Raw genomic sequence first — 10,893 nt, 5'->3', positions numbered from 1 at the left:
CTTCTTTATTTTATTATAATGCGACGTTTCGGTATAGCTTCCTATACCGTGGTCAAGCAAGAGTACAAGATGTACTTTCTGCAGTGTTTGATCTTTACAAGCTGGCTCAAGTGACCTGAAATCTTTCGTAGAAGATGGGCTGAACAGATATGCACCTTTGTATGGATGCCCCAATCACAGTCTTCATGACTGGTGTGAATGAAGGGCTTGATAGCCTTCACCTTTACCTTCACTGGCTTGACCCCTTTTGGTTCCTGTCTTATATTCACTATGTATCTTATACATCCTTGGAATTTGCAGCATGCCTTTGCTGTGAATAATGGACTATTCTTCTTTCGTGAGATTAGTTTTCTAACATGCCTTCAGATGTTTTTCTTTGTCCAATTAAATCACTAGATTCCGATAATGTCCAAGAATGGATTCTGGGGTGGTATATATGATATCAGCTGCCCCATCTCTTATGTCTTCCAGAGACATTTTCTCTATTGTACATACCAAACTCATCATTTTCCTCCGGTGTAACATCATTCAGGTACACTGCTTTAAGCCTTAATGACAAACATTTCTCTGTTTGTTTCTTCATCGGGGGCAATCAAGGGTGACACAACAATGACAGTAGCATGGCTTGTATTTTCTACTGTCTTATATAAATAGGGAGAAATTTCAAAAGTCAGTGATTTTCCACTCCCAGGCGGATAACAAAACAACACATCCTTACCACTTTAGTATCTTTCTATCACTGTCTTCTGATTTGGACAAATGCTCTGTACATTTGCTTTCATTAGTGATGAAGCAATTACCTCATCAATTTTCCAATTCATTTTTACTTTGAGATGCAAAACCTTTCGAAATCCTCCCCTCTCATCACCAGTGTAACAATGAATCAGTTAAGAAAACAGGGATTTTGTGAGTCTCTAGATTTGTAGTACGTGCAATAACGCATGTTGCCTGGGGGTGAGAGGACAGGGCAGGAGGTCTTGGCCTAGTGTGGGTGGGGTCTTGGGGAGCAGTGAGGGAGACTCCCCATGAATTGATATTAAACACCAGTGACAGCTAGAGATAAACTGATAATTACAAGCCATGTGCTGGCTTGTGAATTCAGCAGATTGGTACAGACCCTGAAGCTGTGGAATCTAGACTTGCCACATTTTCTACTTGCGTAGACTTGTGTGGGCTTTCTTGGATATATTTGCTTCAGGGTCTGTACTACAGACTAGTATTTGCATAGCACCACAAAAAAAGTTTAAGTGTAATAATCTACACTAATTATGAACATACCATACAGTGCATGCAAAGTTTCTATCAATAAACATGATGATATTCCAGTAAAACTAGCAATAAAACTATTTAAAACCCTCATAGAACCAATAATGTTATACAATTGTGAAGTCTGGGGTATTTTACAATGTTAAAAAATATTGACACACTGGTCGCGCAGAACTAGGTGTGTACCCATTACTAGAACCAATCCTCAAAAAGTTCCATATAGATAACGGGGCGGTGGGGTAGCCTAGTGGTTAAAGGGTTGGCTTGTCACGCTGAAGACCTGGGTTTGAATCCCCACATGGGTACAATGTGTGAAGCCCATTTCTGGTGTCCCCCGCCGTGATGTTGCTGGAATATTGCTAAAAGCGGCGTAAAACCAAATTCAGTCAGTCAGTCCATATAGATAACACAACACAGATGTCATCCTTAAAGATGCCATGGAAGCTAATATCAGTCTCTGTGATCTCAATATAGGCTGGGTTCATGAAGTTAAAAAAAAAAGCAAACTTTTGAAATAGGGAACACGAATAAATTTAATCAATCTATCTACCATGAATAAACTCCAGTCAAAATGTGAAGATATGTTCAAGCATTCATTAAGTGATTCCTCTACTTCAAATAACAAATAAAGAACATACAGATTGGTCAAGCCATCTATAAAACTCGAAAATTATCTATTTCATTGTAAAAACAAAGACATTTAAATAGTTACACATAACAGACATTCAATGTATTTGTAAAACCAAGTCAAACATTACTAGTTATCATGCACTACATATCCAAAATAAATACATCACTCTCATTGACATCATACTTCCAATGCACTTCAGGCCTGCCCATCTTTCTTTTCTTATCCATATCGGACATGTTTCACAGTACATAGTTTTGTAAACATGACTTGTTATTTAGTGTCATCAATGACAATGAACATTACATTGTAAACACTTCAGTCTTTTTAATTTCTCTTCGTGAACAAGAGTCAGTTGTTCCCTTACTTCATGATGTATGATAATATTCTTCATCTCAAACCCAGGATCCTATTGCCTTGCACAGTGGACATATGTGTTCTACTGGTTAGCTGTTGTTTTCTTTTCTTTACTCCTGGGGCTGGTGTAAATACGATGATCATATCTCTTCAGAAACAAATCATGAGGTGGGAACTTTTGTCTTTTGTTGAATGGCTGTCCACCCTAGTATTGGGAATCAACCTCTAAAACTATAATCGATTATCGAGGTCATCTGTCGATGAGTTACCGATAAATGAATGACTACAAGTATGGATTTATGAACACAAGACCAGCTGGATGAGATGACTGCTACAAATATAGATCTGTCATATGAGACAAGATTGTGAAAAAAAACCCACACTTTATATTGAAAGGATGTTGAAAAATCATGGCATATTTGACAAAGAATATGTATTTAGATCATACTTATTACAGCTAAACGATCAAGTTATTTGTGTGTGTGGAAATAGAGAAAGTAGAACTCTACATCTATGTATTGACTTAGATGCAGAAATCAGAATAGAAAGGCTATAGATATAAAAATACAGAGCTCCAGATAAGCTTTTGGCCATGTGGGTATGATACCCATACTTTTGAAACTGAGTGGGTATTTCCAATTTCAAGTGGGTATCTATACTTTTTGATACCCACCATATTTTTAAATATGGATATTCACTTCAAATAAGAAGTTTAAGGGTGCGACATTTGTTTATTCAATAATAGAGATAGAAAATCTTCCAGGTTACAGATGAATAACTAATAATGCTAATACAGCTTTATCCACTTGTGCTGAAATAATATGTGCCTTATTCTACATCCGTTTTGGTGTCAGAAGATACCATTATTACTGTTTGATGATATAACAGCCATGTTTTCACTCACTCACTTAGTTTTTTTAAAAACTTTGTTTGATTACTAGATTAACATTTACATCACTTACAGCACTGAGTTCATGATCTAAATCTGCCATAGGTGGCACATTGACAGCAAACATTGAAACAAACATAGTCAAATACATGGGAAGAGCAATCACATCTGTCATCACTTTCCTTCATTAACTGTATTAACTTCAGAAATAGGAAATATTTGAAGATTTAAAATTTATTATATTGTTCGTCACAATGAAATCGTCGACAATTAGCAACAAACAATACTTGTAATTTGTACCCTTGCTGAACCTCAGTGTCACTAGGCAGCAGGCCAATTGGAGGGTATCTTCTGCTTCTGTTGATGTGTTCCTCTTTTTCAAGTTTTTCAACATTGTCAACTTCATACTACTGTGGCAGCTGATGATGTCATCCTGTTTGACTGGAAGTATGCATTCTAACTTGATGAGAGTTGTTGGGAAAACAAGTGGGAGGAGACTTGTGGGAAGTGAACAGTTGCCTCTTTCATTGGTTTCAACAAACAGTCGTTGAAATGTTTCTTAGAACCAAGCACCTTCTTACAAACAGCACCTTCCCCTTGCAATGCCTTATGTTCATCAGTTAGCAGTTCAACTCCATTTTGAAAATCATCAGCATCACTGGTTTCTTATGACTGTGTATCAGATGACACCTTAGGCTGCATGGACTCATCGCTGAATCGGAGAAGATTCTGAAAGAGAATATTTGGATCTTTCAGTACCATATGAAATATGTATGCTGAGCTTAAAAGACAGAAATTCAAACTATCATTAGGAGATATGGTGGTCGCTTTTTGAGATGAATGAATAAACACTTAATAATTGTAAACAGCCTGCCATTGATTTCTTGATTATTTTCAATGGGAAGTTTCATTTTCACAGAGATGGGAATATTCTGGTTTCACCATTCACCTTTCCCAATGAGAGATAATTTCATTTCATTTTCCTGCCTCTAGAATTTTTTCAAATTCACGAACAAAGTCATATTTGTCAAGTTTTTGTCCTGTCTGTTTGAGTAATTCTTTCTTCATCACTGGAGTCAGGCACTCACATGGATTCTGAGTCTATGGTTGTGAAGGAAATCAAAGACCACACATCCTGCGTAAATCTGCCGATATGCAGTGTTTAATAATGTGTGGTTTGTAGTCTATGAAATAGTGATAAAATGTAACACATGACCTGATGGTGTTTGGTCCATGCATACTTCCACTCATTATTTTCTGATCAAACTGCCTGTCAACCTCTCCACTAAACTTTGATCTATCAACTACCTCACCATATATGTCCTTAATACATGTATTCAACTTGGCTGTGTGCCCTTCAGTTGCTGAAGAATGTAATTTCCTTTTTATATTATCAGACATGTCACGCGTGAAACTTCACACATCGGTAACGTTTACCTGAAATGTTTTAGTTCAGGGCACTCTGGCATTAGTCCACTTGGTAATTTGAAATAGCTGTCAAAAGTTTTTATCTGATGTAATAACATTGGGCCTAACATTACCAGTTCAGTACCTTGATCTGTTTCTAGCATGAGGTGACGATATGTAATAGCAGTTATATACTATAAGACGAGTATATGGATGACAACTTCTTCTTTATTGTATAACACGACGTTTCTGGGCTACTTCTTGCCCCTTCTTCTGGTGATATAAAGACAGGAGTACAAAACATACTATATATACCAGAATTACAGGAAACCAGAGAAGTACATGTATATACAATGAATGAGAGGTACGATGAAAAGCAGTTATAAAAACAATGATAATAGGGATAGAGTAAAGCCAGTTGACACAAACAATGAGGATAAGGAGATGTGAATACAGCTAATGAAGTGATAATTAGATTTACAGGAAGCCAGAGATGTACATCTATATTCAATCAATGGCGACTATAGCGGTAGTCCGCTAGGTTTCCAAGCAACTCACGTGCAAAACACAATCTATAAAAGTTCCAACATTTATTCTTCATTTAAAATACAAAGTTGTCGCAAACCTTGTCCGTACACATTCTCTTCACAACTTTGTGAACACCATGGTTCCTCACATCGCATGAATGTCCATCGAAGAAGACATCGCAAAGTTCAACATGACATGTGCTTTCAGCCATGATCTGGTTTCGCAAGGGGGACCAAAACAAAAGGGAGGCAACCCTCTGCCAATGCCAACCCAAATACCACTAAAAACTTCTGACCTACCACGATAACAGCTACACTCCCCACAAATTAGCATAAACTAATTTTAATAGGAAACTATCTATAACTTGCAACTAATGATACACACATATAATTGCAATATCCTTAATTTCCATTCATGCCATGCATGAATTTACATATTCATAGCAAGTTAACTCATCCTGCATGAATTTAAATGTTACCAAGTAAATTAATTCTTAACACACATTCAAACTTTAAAGTAAACATAGATTTCACTAAAACATGACATTTCAATAAAACAAAGCGGTTTTGAATAAAATCTTATCAACCTTAAAATGTTCAAAACATCATTTCAATTTCAGATATTTCACACTTCAATACTTGCAAAGTTCACAAACATATCCACTCAGATCAGTTCAAGTAGTTAGCTCAGTCAGCATAAACAGTTCAAATCATTCTTCATGTTCAAGGAGAAGTATCAGTTTCTGGACAGGCCGTTCCAGAAAGGTAGTGGAAGATTGCCGTCTTCCCTTTGAGTCTAATCCTTGATCTGCGATCTGAAGTTTTACTTTCGAACATGTCCGTCCTTACTCGGAAGGTCTCAACAACTCTACCAAGTTGCCACTGATTTCTTGGTACATTGTCATTCTTGAGGATCATAACATAAGCCAACCGTTACATCTCTGAAATGTTGGGTCCATTTCTGTCGTGTCTGCATGTTTTGAAGAAATTCCTTCTTCCATCTAGACCAAAACTCATTGGCATAGTACTGCACTTTACGCCACTGCTTGCATACAAATCTGCCTTCTGAAAATGTCGGAGGGGGCAGTACAATCTGACTTTTCATAGTCAGCAAGTGATTTGCTGTCAGAGGCTCTAATGATGTTGGATCATTAAGAGTATCAGTTGATAGCGACCGACTGTTCACAATAGCCATAGCCTCCAGCATCAATGTTCTCAGGGATTCATCATTCAGCTGGGCCTTCACTTGGTCCATTAGGGAATTGAGCACTGAGCGCACTGGCGTATCTGTCTTTCCCAGACACCACCCATGTGGCTGGCTCCAGGTACATTCATGTTGAATTTCACTAAGTCACAATTACATTTCAAAGGTAGTTTCTTAACATCTCAGTCTCAAAAGAGTCCTTTAGTTCATTCATGGCACCAACAAAGTTTGTGCCTCTATCCTACCGCCAATTCTACGCACTGGTCCCCTAACTGCCTGGAACGCCTCAGAGCATTTATGAAAGAATCTGTGGAAGTGATGAAGCAACTTCAACATGTATATACGACAGGCTAAACAAGTAAAGAGTATGCCATAAGCGTTTCTGAGTCTTCGACCTTCTTTCACCAGGAAGGGTCGAAGCAGTCTACACCACAATATGTGAATGGTGGGGGCGCATTCACTCGTTCAGATGGTAAATCTGCCATCCTTTGTTGCTGTACTTGACTTGGAGTTTCCTACACTTCACACATTTGTATATGTAAGATGAAACTGCAGAGCTACAGCCTACAATCCAATAGCCACTTGATCATTATTTCATTTGTAGTCATCCCGCGTCCTTGATGACCGCGTTTTCTCATGACAATGGCCGAATAATAAGGTTGCTAACATGTTGTCCCTTTGCAAGTATCACTGGATGTTTCTCATTGCAGGTGACAGAAGACTGCCTGATTCTACCTCCGACCACGAATCACACAGAGCTATCCAGAATGGATCAAGGCGAGAGAGTGAGCTCGTCTTCTTCAGTTGTCTGAATGTGTATTGATTGTCTTTCACAGATCGCCAAAAATTGAATCTCCTCTGCATAAGCACTATTTTGACAGTGTTTGACTATCTCATTTTCAGCTTCCAGCATGTCATTCACAGTAACACTAGTGCTTGATCAATAATTTTGTCAGCTCCGCGGAGGTAAAGCTGTGTTTCAATTTCACATCTCGTCTCAACTTTGGCTTCAGTTTCAGGCACATTGCAACAACAAACGCTTCAACCTGAACCAATCAGAGAAGCGTGCCGTCGATCAACCATGTCTAGCTTGGTTGATTCAGTTAATCATCGTCTTCATCACAACACCTTTAACACATTTCACTTCTGGATCATCTGCGTTTAACATCACACTGTTTGAATCTGTGTGCTGTTCAGGTAGTTGCTTGTTCCAGAGAAAGACTGGTCCCTTCAGCCAGTCGGACTTGTGTATCAAGTCATGAGGTGTGAGACCTCGAAGCGTCATCTGCTGGGTTATTCTCAGTCTGGATGTATCTCCACTGAGCTGGCTCAGTCTTATCTCGGATCTGTGACACTTTCGATTAGCCACAAAGGCGTGAAATGCAGCTTGTGGTTGTTTATGTAGCCAATTACCACCTTGCTATCTGTCCAGAACACATGTTTCACATCTTCAAATTCAAGTTCTCTGGACAACAAAGTACTGATTCTGACTGATACCAGTGCTGCAGTGAGTTCTAAGCGAGGTATGGTGACCTGTTTTAGCGGAGAAACTCTAGATTTTCCCATCAGGAATGAGACATATATCTTTCCGCCACTATCAGTCAATCTGGCGTAAGAACACTGACCATATCCCAGATTGCTGGCGTCTGAGAAATGGTGAAACTCCACTCTTTCAATCTCACTGAACTCCTGTGGTTTGAAACATCTATCCACGTTAAGACTTGTCAATTCTAAAATCTCAGTTCTCCACTTCTCCCATTGGGATGCGCAGGGTTTCTGGGACTGGGTCATCCCAGTCAGCATTATCTCGGCACATTGTTTGTAGTATAGCCTTTCCAACCATGATGACTGGAGCTATAAAACCCAAGGGTCATACACAGAACTGACCGTTGATAACCTGCGCCTCTGGCGTCAGTGGAGAGTCCTGTAAAGTAACTCTGATTGACAGAGTATCAGTTTCTCTCGCACCAGTGAATTCCCAAAGGCTTCTCAACAATGTCCATGCCTTTGAGCAGTTCTGTCTCCTTGGAATTGGCGCGATCCTGTGGGCGGAGAGAGGTCATGACCTCTTTTGAGTTGGACACAAATTTGTGTAACCTGATGCCACCCTTAAGCACAAAGTTCTTGGCTTTCACTGACAAGTTTGACAGCTTCCTGTACTGTCTTCACCGACTTCAACCCATCATCTACATAGAAGTTGTTTCTCAAAAACTCAGCAGCCGTGTCCAACTTCTTCCTCATAATCATTAGCACATTATGCATGAACAATGGTTGGAACATCCGGCGAGGAGGTAGCTCGAACAAGTGCACCTTCATGCGATACTCAACAGGATTGGAATTAAAATCCCTTTATCGAACCAAAGGAAAGCGAAGATAGTCTCTTTGATTCTCCTCAGCGAAATTGAAAAACATCTGTTCAATATCACACATCACGCAATCCGTTCTTGGCCGGAATCTGTGGAGGACTCCGATCAATGTGTTAGTCATATCTGGACCTTGCAAGAGGTGGTGCGTTTAGGGATTCACCGCGAAATGGAGTGCACTGCAATCAAACCGCGACTTCGTATTTTGTTGGGTTTCCGTGGGTTGTACACCCCATGGTGTGGAATATACCAAACAGTTTTCTTGCTGTCATCTATCACAGGGGCTCGTTCAGCATGTCCGTTCTGGATGATCTTATCCATGAATGCTCGTAGTCTGTGTGGAATTGGACATCTTTTTCTAAAAGCGTGATCTCAGCTGCTCCATGCGGCGGGTAGCTTGAACTTTGTTGTTAGGCAACTTTGGTTGTGGGTGGCGAAAGGCAGGGGCATTTCATAATGACTGTCAGCGCATTGGCCGATTCTGGTTCTTGCAATCTTTACTGAATTTAGCATCATCATTAGGACAACACCTTGTCACTCTTCTCACATTCAATAAAATCTTGTTCAAGCAACTTGACAACTTGTGTTGTTCCTATAGTTTCCTTCACGAAGTCTGCAAGGATATCACCACGTGGTTCAAAGCTCAGACTTCTCTGCAGCATTGCATCTGGAAGACAGCTCTTCTGGTACCTTATCGTGAGCATCACGGTGGCTCGTTCAATAGGATCTTCATCAACAGCCTCTGGATCCATGACACCAACCACCTCCATCCTAGGTCTGTTCTCACAGCATCACGGTCCACTTGCATCTGCAGGTATGACATCTCTGGGTGTGAGAGCTTTGGGACAGTTGTACCCAATCAGAATACCAACTTCACAGTCCTGTAACTCTAACAACTCACTTGACATGCTTGCGAGGTCGTCCACTGAGCTACATTCTCGGTGTAGGAATGTGACCACGACTCACAGGCATTATACCCTGGTATAGGAAATAGGTAAAGGTATCTTCAGTGAAGAGTTGTATCCTCTGACAGTAAGATTCCTGATCTTCTGACACTCAATTGTTTAGTTCTCTGCATGCATTGTAGATAACATCAGCTGAACCTTAGGTCCAGTAACACCAAGCCTCTCACAGGTATCCTTCAGAATGAGCGTTGTATCAGACTGGGTGTCCAATAAAGCATAAGTCAATATCTCAGAATCTGGATTATCATCGTGTGACAACCACACTGAATGCGATCATCGCCATACACTTGTTATTCTGAGCAGTGTCCTTCATATGACTAACAGCTACTTTCCGTTCACAGATTTCACTTGTGTTTACGCCAATTCAAACTTATTGATCTGATTTCATCTCACATTTGTTGTCCACGGTCACCATGAAACACTGTTGGGTGTTTCGAGAACACACTTGACAAGTCAATCTGTCCTGGCAATCCTTTGGCGATGACCCCATTTCAAACAACGAAACAGATCCCGTTGCATGCATGAAATTGCTTCTTATCAGCAACAGATTTCTTGAGGAAAACATCGCCAATGTTCAAGTTCATGATCTTTGTTGCACAGGAAAGCAATATTTCTTCTTTACTTCTGTTGACATAGAGATAGCTGGTCTTCTCAGACTATGATTTGTCTGTGTGTCTCTAACCCTATCCTTCTGTGTAAAGGAATCCTTGATTTTGTCCTGCTTCATGACAAGGACCGTGTGACTGGTTCACATGCAACATTGGCCGTCAGTCACAAACTTCACAAACTCCGAAAATGGAGGATATACTTTCCTCGATCTAAAAATGACAACTATCGCGACTCCATCTGTGAATCAAGTTGTCTGGCAATTTAGACACTAACATTCTATTCTCCTTCTCAAAGTCGAGGGGCTCTCAAACTTGGAATAGTTCTTGTTGCAATCAAACACTGTTTCAGAAAGTCAGCGTACTTTCTCAATGCTGTTCCATTTTTCCAACTAATTTTTACGGCCATGCATCTAGTTTATCCCTGAATGCATCTCCTAACACAACTTGATTTCCATATCTATCTTCAAGAAGCTGTTTAGCTTCATCGTGAGCTTCAGGGGTTCTCATAAGAAAATATCCTTCTAGGTCATCTAGCACACTGCCACCAACATATTTCTTCAAATAATAAAGTTTTTCTTGGGGCTGAATTTCACGGGTTTCTATCAAAGTTTCAAAGGCAGTTTTCCAAGAAGGAAAATAAATGGGATTTCCATAGAAAATACCAGGTTCAGGAACTGGT

This window comes from Haliotis rubra, unplaced genomic scaffold (genome assembly GCF_003918875.1).
Source record: "Haliotis rubra isolate DU_JTF1 unplaced genomic scaffold, ASM391887v1 Scf1814, whole genome shotgun sequence".
Lineage (NCBI taxonomy): Eukaryota > Metazoa > Mollusca > Gastropoda > Lepetellida > Haliotidae > Haliotis > Haliotis rubra.
Note: the sequence above shows the minus strand (reverse complement) of the source record.